Raw genomic sequence first — 18609 nt, 5'->3', positions numbered from 1 at the left:
TGGTTACCCAGGAATCAACCGTATCATTAGAGTGTTGAAACTTTCAACTTCATCTTACCCATCTCATCTCCAGGTTAAATCACTGATGGCCAATGATTTAATCAGTCACGCTTTTTTAAGAAAACGTCAATAAAAACTCTTGAACAATGAGGCTTTGGGAAGTTTCCTAATTGGTGGTGCATGCCAACTCCATGGAGATAGAGGCACCCGAGTTCAGGAGCCTTCTGAAACGTGCCCTATGTATCTTTTCATCAGGCTACTCATTTGTATCCTTTTGAATAAACCACTTTACTAGCGTGTGAGATGAGTGCAATTGTGCAGTAGTTTGAGCATTCTTTGGCATTGCCTTTCTTTGGGATTGGAATGAAAACTGACCTTTTCCAGTCTTGTGGCCACTGCTGAGTTTTCCAAATTTGCTGGCATATTGAGTGCAGCACTTTCACAGCATCATCTTTCAGGATTTGGAATAGCTCAACTGGAATTCTATCACCTCCACTAGCTTTGTTCGTAGTGATGCTTTCTAAGGCCCACTTGACATCACATTCCAGGATGTCTGGCTCTAGGTCAGTGATCACACCATCGTGATTATCTGGGTCGTGAAGATCTTTTTTGTACAGTTCTTCTGTGTATTCTTGCCATCTCTTCTTAATATCTTCTGCTTCTGTTAGGTCCATACCATTTCTGTCCTTTTTATCGAGCCCATCTTTGCATGAAATGTTCCTTTGGTAAAGACACTTACTCCTTGGAAGGAAAGTTATGACCAACGCAGATAGCATATTCAAAAGCAGAGACATTATTACTTTGCCAACAAAGGTTCGTCTAGTCAAGGCTATGGTTTTTCCTGTGGTCATGTATGGATGTGAGAGTTGGACTCTGAAGAAGGCTGAGCGTCGAAGAATTGATGCTTTTGAACTGTGGTATTGGAGAAGACTCTTGAGAGTCCCTTGGACTGCAAGGAGATCCAACCAGTCCATTCTGAAGGAGATCAGCCCTGGGATTTCTTTGGAAGGAATGATGTTAAAGCTGAAACTCCAGTACTTTGGCCACCTCATGCGAAGAGTTGACTCATTGGAAAAGACTGATGCTGGGAGGGATTGGGGGCAGGAGGAGAAGGGGCCGACAGAGGATGAGATGGCTGGATGGCATCACTGACTTGATGGATGTGAGTCTGAGTGAACTCCGGGAGTTGGTGATGCACACGGAGGCCTGGCGTGCTGCGATTCATGGGTTCGCAAAGAGTCGGACACGACTGAGCGACTGATCTGATCTGATCTGAAATAAACCACATTAAGCATAACACTTTCCTTAAATTTGTAAGTTATTATAGCCATTTATTGAACCTGAAAGGGACTTGAGAGAGGGATTATGGAAATCTAATCTGTAGTTGGCTGAACATAAGTGAAGGTAGCCTGGGGACCCCATTCATGGCTGAGGAGTGAGGACAGTCTTACGTGATTGATCCCTTACTCTGTGGAGTCTGCACAAACTTCAGGTAGTGTCACAACTGAATTAAATTATAGAACATCCAAAGTTGATGTCAGAAAATTGAGAATGTATGGTTAGAAAGCAGAAACAACAGGATTTTTTTCGTACTGGGTAACATCTACAAGGGTTTTCAAAAACGGAGTCTAGTAGAAATTTGACTGCTTTTTTCTCCTTATAAAGATTGCTTTTCAAATGCTAATGAAGATATTCATAATGTCCTCCTATTCCCACCTGTTTGCTACATACAAATCTGTTGTTCCTTAGTCTCTCAGTTCCTATATGCCTCTAACTGCAGAAGCAGCTCTTATTGAGAGAGGTTAACTAAGTATGATCTTACTGTTTAAAAGATACAGTTAAGAGTTTTCGTAAAACACGGCCCTGATCGCAGACCAAGAGTTTCAACTAGAGCTCAACTGAGGAGATTGTGATGTTGGAAAACTAAGCTGTTGGACTTATAGAAAGATGTGTGGTGGATTTCATGCAATTTAAGAGCCTGTCAGAGAAATTCTGCCTGTTAGGTTTTAATCTCATACCCTTAGTTTCAGACCCTAACACCCTGTAAGATGCAGCATCACTGTCTCTATCTTCACACCTACAGTGTGAGCTCCTTGAACACACACATCATGTCTTTTTATTCTTCCTATTCTTAATGCCTAGAAGAGAGCCTGAAATACACGGGGTGTTTGATACATATTAGATTAGCGTGTGTGGTTTAATTTTAAAATGTTTATTTTGATCTTTGCACCTGATTCCTTATACATAGTTCTTATAACATTTAGTATCTCCTGAGCATCCTGATAGCAGTATCTTTCATTATTCATAATGAACCCCTTTTGACCATACCTGAGTTTATGCTAATGAGAAGACTCTTGGTGGGGTTGCTAGACAGCTTCAAAATGGAGGCTGGTTACCCAGGAATCAACCGTATCATTAGAGTGTTGAAACTTTCAACTTCATCTTACCCATCTCATCTCCAGGTTAAATCACTGATGGCCAATGATTTAATCAGTCACGCTTTTTTAAGAAAACGTCAATAAAAACTCTTGAACAATGAGGCTTTGGGAAGTTTCCTAATTGGTGGTGCATGCCAACTCCATGGAGATAGAGGCACCCGAGTTCAGGAGCCTTCTGAAACGTGCCCTATGTATCTTTTCATCAGGCTACTCATTTGTATCCTTTTGAATAAACCACTTTACTAGCGTGTGAGATGAGTGCAATTGTGCAGTAGTTTGAGCATTCTTTGGCATTGCCTTTCTTTGGGATTGGAATGAAAACTGACCTTTTCCAGTCTTGTGGCCACTGCTGAGTTTTCCAAATTTGCTGGCATATTGAGTGCAGCACTTTCACAGCATCATCTTTCAGGATTTGGAATAGCTCAACTGGAATTCTATCACCTCCACTAGCTTTGTTCGTAGTGATGCTTTCTAAGGCCCACTTGACATCACATTCCAGGATGTCTGGCTCTAGGTCAGTGATCACACCATCGTGATTATCTGGGTCGTGAAGATCTTTTTTGTACAGTTCTTCTGTGTATTCTTGCCATCTCTTCTTAATATCTTCTGCTTCTGTTAGGTCCATACCATTTCTGTCCTTTTATCGAGCCCCATCTTTTGCATGAAATGTTCCTTTGGTAAAGACACTTACTCCTTGGAAGGAAAGTTATGACCAACGCAGATAGCATATTCAAAAGCAGAGACATTATTACTTTGCCAACAAAGGTCTCGTCTAGTCAAGGCTATGGTTTTTCCTGTGGTCATGTATGGATGTGAGAGTTGGACTCTGAAGAAGGCTGAGCGTCAAGAATTGATGCTTTTGAACTGTGGTATTGGAGAAGACTCTTGAGAGTCCCTTGGACTGCAAGGAGATCCAACCAGTCCATTCTGAAGGAGATCAGCCCTGGGATTTCTTTGGAAGGAATGATGTTAAAGCTGAAACTCCAGTACTTTGGCCACCTCATGCGAAGAGTTGACTCATTGGAAAAGACTGATGCTGGGAGGGATTGGGGGCAGGAGGAGAAGGGGCGACAGAGGATGAGATGGCTGGATGGCATCACTGACTTGATGGATGTGAGTCTGAGTGAACTCCGGGAGTTGGTGATGCACACGGAGGCCTGGCGTGCTGCGATTCATGGGTTCGCAAAGAGTCGGACACGACTGAGCGACTGATCTGATCTGATCTGAAATAAACCACATTAAGCATAACACTTTCCTTAAATTTGTAAGTTATTATAGCCATTTATTGAACCTGAAAGGGACTTGAGAGAGGGATTATGGAAATCTAATCTGTAGTTGGCTGAACATAAGTGAAGGTAGCCTGGGGACCCCATTCATGGCTGAGGAGTGAGGACAGTCTTACGTGATTGATCCCTTACTCTGTGGAGTCTGCACAAACTTCAGGTAGTGTCACAACTGAATTAAATTATAGAACATCCAAAGTTGATGTCAGAAAATTGAGAATGTATGGTTAGAAAGCAGAAACAACAGGATTTTTTTCGTACTGGGTAACATCTACAAGGGTTTTCAAAAACGGAGTCTAGTAGAAATTTGACTGCTTTTTTCTCCTTATAAAGATTGCTTTTCAAATGCTAATGAAGATATTCATAATGTCCTCCTATTCCCCACCTGTTTGCTAAGGAGTACAAGAGACTGAATTAAGGACCACTTTTCCATAGTAACAGCAGTAAAATAACCAACTCCTATTTCCCTGGTAGATCAACTGGTAAAGAATCTGCCTGCAATGCAGGAGACCCTGGTTCAATTCCTAGGTTGGGAAGATTTGCTGAAGAAGGGATAGGCTACCCACTCCAGTATTCTTGGGCTTCCCTGGTGGCTCAGATGGTAAAGAATCTGCCTGCAATGTGGGAGACCTGGGTTCGATCCCAGGTTGGGAAGATCCCCTGGAGAAGGGAAAGGCTACCCACTCCAGTATTCTGGCCTGGAGAATTCCATGGACAGAAGAGCCTGCAAGGCTACAGTCCATGGGGTTGCAGAGAGTCGGACATGACTGAGTGACTTTCACTTCACTTCACTTGCTGTTGATTATTTTAGGGCTTCCCTGGTAGCTCAGATGGTAAAGAATTCACCTGCAATGCAGGAGACCTGGGTTCAATCCCTGGGTCAGGAAGATCCCCTGGATAAGGGAATGGCAACCCATTCCAGAATTCTTGCCTGAAGAATTCCATGGCCTGCAAGGCTACAGTCCATGGGGTTGCAAAAAAGCATATATAAACAAATTCTGTTATGATTAATATGTCAAAAATCTGATGAAATGGCATGCCCAACATCCATATGTAATTTAGTTTGCAAATATTATTACAGAAAGGAAATCAGTAATCACCTTTACTTTCACAGTGACAGTGAGCCTCAGCCTGGATACTACTTCACACACCATGGTATACCATCATACTATTCTAAAAACCCTAGCCTTAAAAAATTAAACTGCTAACAGTGGTTTCAAGCTACACTTCCCAAGAAAATGTGCACCTTTCAAACTAAACATCATAAAAATAACTAGTACTTATTAACTTGCTAAAAATATAATTCTGACTTATAAAACCAATGTTTTAGTTTTCAATGTTTTAGCCAGAATGGTCAAACATATTAATCCTTACAGTATTTCAACTGAAAGGTAAATAATCCAAGGTCTTGAAGTAAAATTAATAATCCAATTTACAATCTGAAAATTCAAATCAGATGATCTAAAGCAGTATTAATAGCTAATCAAGATAAACTTATCGTCCAGTAAACTTTGTATATAAATGCCTGAATTTTTTTTCAAAGGCACATAACTAAAATGTTACAAATAATGAGATTATGCAAATCTAGTAAGTTTCTCAAGCATACTTTATGGTAGCTACACACTCAAGGACCGTAAAGTTTTACTTGTCTACAAGAAAGTAAAAAGACAATTTAAGGAATAAGAGAAAGTATCTGGAACTTGTATTTAGAATAAATAGTCTTGCAACTCAATAATAAAAAGACAAATAACCCAATTTTCAAAGAGGCAAAGGATCTGAATAGACATTTCCCAAAGAAACCGTAAAAATGGCCAATAAGTACAAGACGCTCAACCTTAGTAGCCACTAGTGAAATACAAATCAAAACCATAATTAAATATTACTTTACACCCACTAGAACAGCTATAATCAAAGAGTCAGACAATAACAAATGTTACGGAGAAACTGGAAACCTCAACGTACTGCTGATGGAAATGTTAACCGGTGTGGTTGATGTGAAATGTAGTCAGGCAGTTCTTCAAAATGTTAAACACAGGATTATCACATGACTAGCAATTCTACTCCTATATACATGCTCAAGATAAATACAAATAAATATCCACACAAAAACTTGCACATAAATGCTCATAGCAGCATTATTCGTAATAGCCAAAAGGTAGTAATAACCCAAATGTTACTCATTTGATGAATGAATAAATATAGTGTGGAACCCATACAATGGAATATTTATTTGGCCATAAAAAGGAATGAAATACTGATAAATGGTACAACATGGATGAACCTTGAAAACCTTTTGTTAAGTTAAAGAAGTCAGACACACAAAAATCACATATTGTATGATTCCATTTTTGTGAAATGTCTAAGGCTTCCCAGGTGGCACTAGTGGTAAAGAATCTGCCTGCAAATGCAGAAGGTGCAAGATACGTGGATTTGGTCCCTGAGTTAAGAAGAGCTCCTGGAGTAGGAAATGGCAACCCACTCCAGTATTTTTGCCTGGAAAATTCCAGGGAAGAGGAGCCTGGTGGGCTATAGTTCATGGAGCCGCAAAGCTGTTACTACATATTTTTAATTGAAATATAGTTAATTTACATTATGTTGTTACATATATATTTTAACCTATCCGTACTCATTTTCTTTGGAGGTCTCTAATGAGAAGACCTAAAGAGTGAGGGCAGAAGGTGAACGGGGTGACAGAGGATGAGAAGGTTGAATGGCATCACTGACTCAATGGATACGAGTTTGAGCAAACTTTGGGGGATAGTGAAGAACAGGAAAGCTTGGCATGCTGCAGTCCATGGGGCTGCAAAGAGTCGGACACGACTGAGTGACTCTCACTCACTTTTCATCATAGAAATAAATTATGAATAAAATGAGAAATACAAACATTAGCCACTAAAACCACTTACACATCTTTATTTCCACATAAAGATACACTTCATACTGAATCTTGAATCACTTCATACTGAATCTTGAATCAAGATTCTATCAAATTATAGAGAGATGTTCTATTTAAACTGATCATTACTGAAACAGGTAAAGAAATTAAACATTAAAACAGAACTGTCGATGTAAGAAAGTTCTTTTTATCAGACAGTAAATAAACTCATAGTAAACTAAACTATTCACTGTATTTAATATTTACTCTCTCAAAAGGTAGAAGCAGTATAGCCTTCTCCCGATCCTTAACTCTCTTTCTCCCAAATACCCACAACTTAATTCATATACATATGAATAAAAAGTTTTCTTAGGACGGTGTTTAGTTATTTAAGAGTGCATGCATGCTACCAAACTGATATGACTAGTTAGTTCTACTAAGCATACAACTGGTCACATGGGCACCCAAATAAGGAGAAGGAGAAGTTATAAATCATGAAGATTGGGAGTCCAAAATTTTGGGCAGAAAAATATTACCAAACCTATCAAAAATAAAGCAACCAGAGTCAGTGGAGTGACATCTTTAAAGTATTAAAAGGAAAAACTGAATTTTAGTGGTTACTCCAGAATCTGGGCTTCCCAGTGGAAAAGAATCCACCTGCCAATGAAGGAGACTTGGGTTTGATCCCTGGGTCAGAAAGACACCCTGGAGAAGCAAATGGTAAGCCACTCCAGTGTTTCTGTCTGAAAAACCCCCACGGACGGAGGAGCTTGGAGTGCTACAGTTCATGGTGTTACAAAGCGTCAGACACAACTTAGTGACTGAACAACAACCGGAGTTTGTGTTATACATTTAAACATAACCTACACCAACCATTAAATAACACTACAGACGCACTTCACGGATAGTGCTTTATATAATAGTTTTCCAAGTTTTTAATAATGGTATTCCAAATTCTTCCCTCTTTTCCCTTATAACATTGCTAACGTTCATTTCCCTTCTCCAAAATCTATAATTACCCACTACGCTGCTTCTATTATTATTTTGAACAGTTATCTACTATGTCAATTAAGAACAAGAAAACAAAAGATTTTACCTTCACTTGTCCTTCTATAATGCTCTTCCTTTCTAAACATTTCACTCCACTCTCTTCTTGCTTGCATGGTTTATGAAAAGAAATCCAATATAACTCTTAGCAATTTGAAAATGATATGAGTAAGTGTAGATTTGCTATTTATCATATTTGGTGTCTTCTAATCTTCCTGGACTGGTGATTTGGTGTCTTGTCATTAATTTTGAAAAATTCTCAGCCATTATTACTTCAAATACTTCCTTTGTACCTTCCTCTAGTCCATCAAAGGCATTCTTCACTTCTATTACAATGTTTTTGATTTCCATTATTTCCCTTTCTTTCTTAAGAGTTTCTATCTCTCTACTTACGTTACCCTTCTGTTTTTACATGCTATCGACTTTTCTAATTAGATCTCTTAGTATATTAATCAGTTTAATTTTAAATTCCCAGTCTGACAATTCCAAAATCTGTGCCATATTTTACTAGTAGTAAAGCTGTGTTTACTGTAGTTACAGGTATCAGAGGCTAAAATTTCCTCTAAGGTCCTTATTTTTGTGTTTCCTATCATCTTTTGAGTTCCCTAGAAACTCCTTTGGCAATGGCACCCCACTTCAGTACTTTTGCCTAGAAAATCCTATGGACAGAGGAGCCTGGTAGGCTTGCAGTCCATGGAGTCGCTAAGAGTCTGACACAACCGAGCGAATTCACTTTCACTTTTCACTTTCATGCATTGGAGAAGGAAATGGCAACGCACTCCAGCGTTCTTGCCTGGAGAATCCCAGGTACGGGGGAGCCTGGTGGGCTGCTGTCTCTGGGGTCGCACAGAGTTGGACACAACTGAAGCGACTTAGCAGCAGCAGAAACTCCTTTTAAAGTGCAAACCTTGTAGTTTTTCCACCTGTAATCCTCTGTTACTATACAGGAGCCCCACTGAGGTGGTGGTAAGATAAAAGGGGTGAGAAAAGTATTCTCTAATCCGATGGTTAGGTCTGAGTTTTCAAGTGGCCCTGTGTGCCTGGCTGTGGCCTTCGCAAATGCCTCTCAGCCTTTTTCCCCCTCTTCGATGAGGCAATAAGACTGGACAGAGCTGAAGTTGGGGATTTCCCTTTCCCTAGGCTGGTTAGGCTCTAGTAGTTTCCCTCTTTGGGCAGGGAGAGCCTGTCTCAAAGGCGATGGCAACCCACTCCATTTCTTGCCTGGAAAATCCCATGGACAGAGGAGCCTGGTAAGCTGCAGTCCATGGGGTCACTAGGAGTCGGACACAACTGAGTGACTTCACTTTCCCTTTTCCCTTTCATGCACTGGAGAAGGAAATGGCAACCCACTCCAGTGTTCTTGCCTGGAGAATCCCAGGGACGGGGGAAGCCTGGTGGGCTGCCGTCTATGGGGTTGCACTGAGTCAGACATGACTGAAGCGACTTAGCAGCAGCAGCAGCCTGTTTCAAAATGGTTTCTATTTCACTGCCCCTGTTGGAGGCAGAAAAGGACTTGCTCCTCCCATATTCTTCACTGTGAGAACCTGACAGAGCTCGAGGAAGAAAAACTCCACAGAAGTGTGAGACCCCCTTCCCTAAAACTGAGCCCCCGGGAATGTTTAACTCTCAAGCTAATCTGCACTCAGCTTCTGGAAGTTCATCAGTTACGGTTTAAGTTTTCCTACCAGTTCCTGGCTCCATCAGCTTCTGCCCCTGGGAAGCTGGGATTCTCCATATTTGTCTGTCTCTCCAGTTTTCAGGGTATTGGTGAGCAGAGATGTTGATGTTTAGTTTGTTCAACTTTGTCCTTGTGAGTACAAGAATGACAACTTCATGTCTGAGTGAAAACCAGATTTCTTATGTCCTTCTGATATGTTCCCATCATTACTTAACACCATGTAATGTTTCTGGAGCAATAATATATTCCAGGCTCATCTTGTACATTCTCTGCCCCTGCCATGGAATCAGCTATCTCTCAAAGGTTCATTTAGTGAGAATCTTATTTGGAAATCAAGATCTGGGAGTAGGTATGCTCATTGCTATTGCTATGAGGGTGTCATTAACTGCAGAACCTTTAAGCAAACAGAGCTAGCGAATTTATATATTTATACACACCACTATATTTGTCTTTCTCTTTGCCCCCTCCTCTCTCTCCTATCTACAACCTACTTATCTAACCTCCTCTTATAAAAGCTGAGTTCATACTGACATCCCTAATTCCAAACTAATACCCCCAGAGACATTCTAAAGTGAAGTTGCTCAGTCGTGTCCGACTCTTTGCAACCCCGAGGACTATAGCCTACCAGGCTCCTCCATCCACAGGATTCTCCAGGCAAGAATACTGGAGCGGGTTGCCATTTCCTTCTTCAGGGAATCTTCCCGATCCAGGGACCGAACCTGGGTCTCCCGCATTGCAGGCAGACGCTTTAACCTCTGAGCAACCAGGGAAGTCCCTAGTTGTCCCCATTTCCATGTTTCTCTCTTGTCCAAAAGTTAGAAACCTGGCTCCCATTTTCCTAAATATATTTACCTGTCTTCAAAAACTTAGAAAATGTAAAAAGTAGTTTCAGAATTACTAGACATTTCAACTGAGAAAGGCATACCTCCTAACTAGAATTCAGTATTTGTTAACTGTTATTTTCTGGGAGGAGCAGGGGAAGAGTCATAAAATTTCCATTTGGTGCAAGACACAAATACTGGAACTTAATTTTGACAAATATGTGTATCTTCATGAAGTTATGGAACATTTCCCATTTTCATCAACCCCAAAATTCCCCTGTGCCACTTTTCAGTCAATCCCCATGTCCTCTGAGGAAATCAGTATTCTAATTTTTCACAATAGTTTTGTCTAGCACTTCATAAAAGTGAAATCACGCTGTACATATCTCTTTTGTGCTTGAGTTCTTTTGCTCAGCACAGTGATTTTGATATTCATCCATAACATCACATGTCAGTAGCCAATTCCTTTTTATTGCTCCATAGTAAGTCCTTGTATGGGTATTTCTCAGTTTACCCATTTAATATATGAAACGAGAGATTCAAGGTGCCTAAAGTCACACATTCAACTGGCTGAGAAGTCCAAGGACCTCAGAACCTGAAGAACTCTATGTTCTTGATTCTTAGTCTGATGTTCTTTTCACTTTATCAAACCACCACTTCAAACAAGCTAAAAAAACAACAAAAACTGAGGGGTTATATTTTTTATCAAATAAATTTAGTGATTAAAAGGAAGTACCCATTCACAGTAAACATTGATGTTTCTTCAATAATCCACACTTCTTCCTAATCTTTACTTCTGCCAATGCTGATTGTAAATTTACCTAGCATTTCTCAAATATCTCCTGTATTACCAACCTATATTCTGTCCTAAATGAGAATCACTTATATGTTCACTGATGTCTCCTATTTAATCTTATCAGTTGCCAAGAGGAGTACTCTAACTCTAGCATTTCCAGACAATTATCAGCCTTTCACATCTCTTCTCAAAACTGTCAAATCATCCATTTCTATTTAGAAAATGTATCAATCTTTATTTTTTTTATTTTTTTATTTTACAATATTGTATTGGTTTTGCCATACATTGACATGAATCTGCCATGTGTTCCCCATCCTGAACCCCTCTCCTACCTCCCTCCCCATCCCATCCCTCTGGGTCATCCCAGTGCACCAGCCCCAAGCATCCTGTATCCTGTATTGAACCTGGACTGGTGATTCATTTCATATATGATAATTTACATGTTTCAATGCCATTCTCCCAAACCATCCCACCCTCGCCCTCTCCCACAGAGTCCAAAAGACTGTTCTATACATCTTTGTCTCTTTTGGTGTCTCATATACAGGGTTATCGTTACCATCTTTCTAAATTCCATATATATGCGTTAGTATACTATATTGGTGTTTCTCTTTCTGGCTTACTTTACTCTGTATAAATAGGCTCCAGTTTCAGCCACCTCATTAGAACTGATTCAAATGTATTCTTTTTAATGGCTGAGTAATACTCCATTGTGTATATGTACCACTGCTTTCTTATCCATTCATCTGCTGATGGACATCTAGGTTGCTTCCATGTCCTGGCTATTATAAACAGTGCTGCGATGAACATTGGGGTACACGTGTCTCTTTCCATTCTGGTTTCCTCGGTGTGTATGCCCAGTAGTGGGACTGCTGGGTCATATGGCAGTTCTATTTCCAGTTTTTTAAGGAATCTCCACACTGTTCTCCATAGTGGCTGTACTAGTTTGCATGCCCACCAACAGTGTAAGAGGGTTCCCTTTTCTCCACACCCTCTCCAGCATTTATTGCTTGTAGACTTTTGGATAGCAGCCATTCTGACTGGCGTGAAGTGGTACCTCACAGTGGTTTTGATTGCATTTCTCTGATAATGAGTAATGTTGTTCCATCTCTCTTTAAAACATATCATAAAAGGCAGTTCTTCAATCCATAGTCTTTAAGTTCCTTCTCAGAGCACAATTAACTTTGTTATTCAGACTGAAGGATGAGAACTTTTCTGTACTACCAAATGCTACCCCTTTCCCCTCCTGATGGTCTATGGTGGCACAACACAAGGTGACCCTGGATCTCTTCCCCAAAATCTGGGACGTCCCTGGCAGTCCAGTGGTTAGGACCTGGCACTTTAACTGCTGAACCAGGTTCAGTGCCTGGTTGGGGAACTTAAGATCCTTCCTACACTTGGCTGCAGTGGCTGCAATGTAAGTTGGTGCAGCCACCATGGAAAACAGTAGGGAGGTTCCTCAAGAAACGAAAAAGAGAGCTGCCATATGATTCAGCAATCCCACTCCTGGGCATATTTCCAACAAAACTATAATTCAAAAAGATATATGCACCCCTATCTGCATAGCGCTATTCAAAATAGCTAAAACGTGGAAACAACCTAAATGACAGATGAATGGATGATGATGTGTTGTATGTGTATATGCAGGGAAACCCACATGGGCTTCCCTGGTGGCTCAGACAGTAAAGAATCTGCCTGCAGTGCAGGAGATTCAGGTTCAGTCCCTAGGTTGGGAAGATGTCCTGGAGAAGGGAATGGTAACCCACTCCAGTATTCTAGTCTGTAGAACTCCATGGACAGAGGAGCCTGGAGAGCTACATACCGTCCATGGGGTCACAATGAGTTGGACACAACTGAACACTCAGGCATACACACACACATACATACACAATGAAACACTACTGGGCCATAAAAAAGAATGAAATTATGTCATTGCAGAAACATGGATGGACCCAGAGATTACCATATTAAGTGAAGAAAGAAAGAAAGACAAATACCCTATGATATCACTTATATGTGGAATCTAAAATATGACACAAATGGGTTGATCTACTAAACAAACTCACAGACATAAAGAATAAACTTGTGGTTGCCAAAGGAGGGGAGTAGGGGAGGGATAAAGTGGGAGTTTGGGGTTAGCAGATGCAAACTAGTAAACACAGAATGGATAACCAACAAGGTCCTACTATACAGCACAGGGAACTATATTCAATAACCTGTGATAAACAATAACAAAAATTATATATATATATATATATATATATATATATCTGAATCAGTTTGCTGTACAGCAGAAATTAAAACACATTGTAAATCAACTATAATTTAAGAAAAAATTAAAATAATTAATGGTATTAATTCAGAAATTGGCATATTAAAGTTACCCTTACAAAGCTCACAAAGAAAATCTCTTTTTAAAATATTTTCTAGCCTAGCTGTTCCAAAAAAATTAGGGGAATACACCAACAATTGATCATACATTTTTACTGCACAACTAGTATCTAAAAGGCCTTGCAGAGGCATTGTGGATTTTAAAATAAATCAAATACATGCTCTTGCCTTTAAAGACCTGGGGACAGAGTTGGGGCACCAAGTTACATGGTAAGACATAACAGAGATAGAAACAAACTGCTTAGGGAGCCCAGAGAAAAGAGAAGTTAATTAGAATTGGGGGTGTGGCAAAAAAGGCTTCACAGAAATAACAACTGCATTATACTTTAAATGATGGGTAGGAATTTGACAGAGGAAAAGGAAACTGGAAAATGCAGAGCAGGAAAAAACTAAAGGGAACAACATAAGAGAGGTATGGAAATTAGGGGAAAAAAAGACTATATTCAGGAAAAATTCAGAAGTAGGGCTGAAATGTGAAATGAAAGAAAAGATTGAAGAGAGATTGAGAAAGTCCCCAGACAGTATAAAAAAAGTTCACTGTTAGCAGTGGGGATTCAAAGAATTTTGAGCTGTAGAAACACACAAAATCTAGGTTCCTGCTATCAGATGAGTCTCTCTATAAATAAATATGAGCTAAGTTTTACTTTAATAACTATACTGTCTTACAGCCATCAATTCACCAACTCCTCTGTGAGAATTAGGATCAGAATAAATGCTGAGGCTGGTTAAATGTTAAATTTTAAAGAAGGTCCAGTTGCTCAATGGTCAACGTGATTATAAACAAAGAGGTTGATCATATACTGCCAACCAAACTAGGATTTTTGATAATAAAAATAATAAAGTTATTATTTTTGATAATAACTGTTAGTAATTATGTTAGGGTAAATTAGGAACATCCTAGGGAAACAGGGATATATGGTTATCTTAGTTATGAAAACTATCCAAATCACTGGGACGCTTTACTTTTTCTTTAAGATTCTCTCACAGCGGGAATCTCTGGTGGAGCAGAAGGAGAATCTAACATTTGATTCTGAGATTAGTGGCTATCTAATTAAAAGAGATAGGCACATGTTAAAAATGAATAACATCTATACTTTTTATAGTAGCAGAGACTTGAAGAGTGAATAGTTTCACGCAAATCTCTATAAGACTTCTTTACCTTAACTAATGACACCATGGGGCTTCCCTACTGGCTCAGACAGTAAAGAATCTGCTTGCAATGCGGGAGGACCCAGGTTCAAACCCTGGGTCGGGACGATCCCCCCTGGAGAAGGGAATGGCAACCCACGCCAGTATTCTTGCCTGAAAAATCCCATGGGCAGAGGAGCCTGCTGGGCCACAGTCCACAGTATCGCAAAGAGTAGGACACGACTGAGGGACTAACACTTTCACAATGACGTCATGAACCAAGAGGAACTACATACAGATTACTAACCTCACAAACACATTTAGACTCAGTCGGTATTTCCTGAGCTTCTGTGTTTAATTTCTACATTTGAAAACAAGTTAGTTTCTAAATATGCCTACCATCTCAAAGTATATTACTTCTTTGTTTTAACATACTGCAGGGGGAAAAAAAATCTGTTTTTATTTCTACAGTTACAGAAAGCACTTGATGGTTTGCAAAAGACTGTTATGTGGGTGGTTGCAACACTTGGCCTTTAGCCTCTTGCCAAATACCTCACCACATGTGTTCTGAATCACCAGTAAACCCAGATGCCCTCATCTGCAGTATCTCCAATCTAACAAGAAATTAATTAAGAGACAAAATAATCCTATGATCTTAATTAATGAAACTGAAACTTCTAATCTAATGTTAGGAATTTAGGAAAGTAATTTAACCTCTTTATAAACATTAATTTTGGTCCAAGTCTAAGACCTGATTAAACAAGGTCCTGACACTACAAAAAGACTTTTTATATTTAAAACTTCAAACTTCTTATATCTAAAAAATATATACAATCACCCTACGCCAAGGGTTGGCAACTTTTTCCGTAACAGGACAAATAGTAAAATTTTAGGTTTTGTGAGTCCGAGAGTCTCTGTTCCAACTACTCAGAGCCTGCTGAAGCACAAAAACAGCCACAGATAATACAAAATGAATGAGAGGTGCTGTGATCCAATAAAACTACTTACAAAAAGGTGGCTGGATTTGGCTCTCAGGACTGTAGTTTGCAACCCTTTAGAGCATAAACTTCTGTGAATCACTAGTGCCTTGGACAGTGTCTGGTATATAATATATACTCAGTTTTATTATGAAACACAGTATTTATCAATCAAAAAACATCAGCAAAATGTCTGAGCTACCTTGGTATAAACATTGTATTTAGTAAGTATTATTTGAGGCTTTAACTTCCCAGTTAGAATTTATAGGTTGGTATTTCTCTCACACAAAATACTTATTCTAAAATGTTTATTAATTAAAATTTTTTACTTTCATTTAATATTAATCATGGTCATGTCATACTGAACCCTGCTTATGCAAGATGAATGTTAATTTTCTGACTCCTCAGGGCTATTCACATAAATAGGCAATCTGATTACAAGGGCTAGAGCTGAAAGGTCATAGTAAGTTAAAGCCAGAGCTCATACCCTGGCAAAGGAGAGTCAAAGGCAAGTGAAAAGAACTCTGCTGAGGAAACTGGTGTGAAGAGAAGAGAAAGGAAGAAAAGACCTGTCTGTACTATGCAATGAAGACTTGAGAAATTACTCTGTATTATAATAATAAATTTCCTTTTTATTAGAGCTTCTTTGAAAAGGCTTCTGTTCTTTGCAACTAAATGATTCCCAGCTAGAAAATGGATCATGGAGCATTTTGGAGAAGTGCTAGGAGTTGAGCTGAATCTCTAACAAATGAATAGACAGGGCTTCCAGTCTAGATGGAGTAAGAGGGAACAGATTTACCCTCCTGCCAAAAAAAACTAAAAAACAGAAAAATATATGAAACTGGTTTTCAGACACTGAACAAGGGCTGGTATAGGAGAGTAAACCCATGAAAAGCGAAAAAAAATGAGCCCCTTCCCACAGCTCCCTCCTTAGTTTCCAGGGAGCAGAAGAACGAAGGAACCTAGGTGGAGCCCAGCACTACCCCTGGGTTGAGGACCAGAGAGAAGCAAGCTGCAGAGTGAGAATGGGGATCTAGATCTACAGAGGGGCTCCCTCAAGTCTTTCCAGAACAATATCACTACGTGCTTGTGAGGAATCTACACCGAGCAGGAGAAAAAAAGGAGCAGAGGGAACAATCTCAGAGGCTCAGACGGTGGTAGGAATAATTTTTGTGTTTCATTCAGAAAGAAAAAAAATCTCATACTTCACAGGATATCAGGTGGAATAATCCTAAGTTATTGCCTCAGGAGAGGAGCAAAATCAGCCCTAGATAAAATTTGCTCTAGTCCCACCTAACCAAGCATAAAAAATAAGCTCTGCAAGTGTCAAACTACTTCCAAGTCACTCAGCAGTGTCCCAGAATAAATATTTCTAGAAATAAAAAAATTTCCAGAATACAGCAAGGTAAAATTCATAATGTCTGCCATCCAATACAAAACTATCAGGCATAAAAAGAAATAGAAAAACACGACCTATTAATTAGCAATAATATCAAGAAAGTTATAACTAATCCATATGTTAAGGAAAGTAGAAGAATACTTAACTATGTTAAACAGTGCCATGGACAATATAAAAACACAAATCAAAGTTATCTCATCAGAAATGAAAAATAAATGTTTGAGGTGAAAAATACAATGGATAAATTATTAGCATCATTAATTCATTCAGAAATTAATGAAATGTCAGAATTAAAAATTAATAAATTTGAAGTACAGCAGCAGAAACTATATGAAATGAAGCACAAGAGTAATAAGCATGAAAAAAATGAACATTAGTAACCTATGTGACAACTTTATGTAGACTCAAATACATGGACAGAATCTGAGTCCCCAGTTTAGAGGATAAGTACTATATGCAAATCCAAAAAAAAAAAGATAAATATAAACTTAAAGTAGTACATAAGAGCAAGCTATTTAGATGACGGATAGGAGAAAAAAATGAGAAAAGCTGTATATCTAGACAATTAATTTGACAATAACAGATAAGGAACACAAATAGAAGCTGTTGCCTCTTAAGAATGAAGCAATAAGACCCAGACTGAGTGAATGAAAGTTGCTCAGTCATGTCCAACTCTTTGTGATCCCATGGACTGTAGCTGGCCAGGCTCCGCTGTCCATGGAATTCTCCAGGAAAGAATACTGGAGTGGGATGCCATTTCCTTCTCCAGGGGATCTTCCCAACCCAGGGATCGAACCTTGGTTTCCCACAATGCAGGCAAATTCTCTTGACAATAACAGACAATGAGCACAGATAGAAGCTGCTGCCTCTAAGAATGACATAATAAGGACCCAGACTGCTGCTGCTGCTAAGTCACTTCAGTCGTGTCCGACCCTGTGGGACCCCATAGACGGCAGCCCACCAGGCTCCTCATCCCTGGGATTCTCCAGGCAAGAACACTGGAGTGGGTTGCCATTTCCTTCTCCAATGCATGAAAGTGAAAAGTGAAAGTGAAGTTGCTCAGTCGTGTGCAACTCTTAGCAACCCCATGGACTGCAGCCTACCAGGCTCCTCCATCCATGGGATTTTCTAGGCAAAAGTACTGGAGTGGGGTGCCATTGCCTTCTCCGACTGTGTGGATCATAACAAATTGTGGAAATTTTTTAAAGAGATGGGAGGGGAAAGGAAGTGTAGGACCAGAAGAGTAGTTAGTAAGACTCCTAGCAGCACCATGTGGCTGCTGCTGCAAAAAAAAAAATAAAAAAAATAAAAATAAAAATAAAGAGATGGGAATACCACACCATCCTACCTGTCTCCTGAGAAACCTGTATGCAGGTTAAGTAGAAACAATTAGAACCTTACATGAACAACTGACAGGTTTAAAACTGGGAAAGGAGTATGACAAAGCCATATATTGTCACCCTGTTTAACATGCAGAGTACATCATGCGAAATGCTGAGTTGGATGAATCACAAGCTAGAGTCAAGATTGCTGGGAGAAATATAAACCACCTGAGACATGCAGATGATACCACTCTAACAGCAGAAGGTGAAGAGGAACTAAAGAGTCTCTTGATGAGGGTGAAAGAGGAGAGTGAAAAAGCTGGCTTAAAACTTAACATTCAGAAAACTAAGATCATGGCATCCTGTCCCATCACCTCATGGCAAATAGATGGGGAAAAAATGGAAACAGTGACAGACTATTTTCTTGGGTTCCAAAATCACTGCGGATAGTGACTGT

The 18609-nt window shown here is 39.5% G+C and overlaps 1 protein-coding gene across 8 annotated transcripts in view; it reads right to left on the bottom strand.

Moving 5' to 3' along the window:
- Positions 1-18609, bottom strand: part of REV3L (REV3 like, DNA directed polymerase zeta catalytic subunit) — a 180017-nt gene that overhangs the window by 132476 nt on the left and 28932 nt on the right. Inside the window, exons 1-2 of one of the 8 annotated variants that reach the window (XM_070376424.1) lie at positions 2329-2978; positions 376-1272 (exon numbers count right to left, since the gene is read on the bottom strand). The exons of 5 other annotated variants lie outside the window; for them this stretch is intronic. The gene's annotated coding sequence lies outside the window, so the exon portion shown is untranslated. Of the gene's footprint in view, positions 341-375; positions 1273-2328; positions 2979-18609 lie in introns of those variants that run through there. 2 more of the 8 variants (XM_070376423.1, XM_070376425.1) reach the window with 2 other exon arrangements.

This window comes from Bos mutus, chromosome 9 (assembly GCF_027580195.1).
Source record: "Bos mutus isolate GX-2022 chromosome 9, NWIPB_WYAK_1.1, whole genome shotgun sequence".
Taxonomy (NCBI): domain Eukaryota; kingdom Metazoa; phylum Chordata; class Mammalia; order Artiodactyla; family Bovidae; genus Bos; species Bos mutus.
Note: the sequence above shows the minus strand (reverse complement) of the source record. Positions and strands in the feature narration are given on the sequence as shown.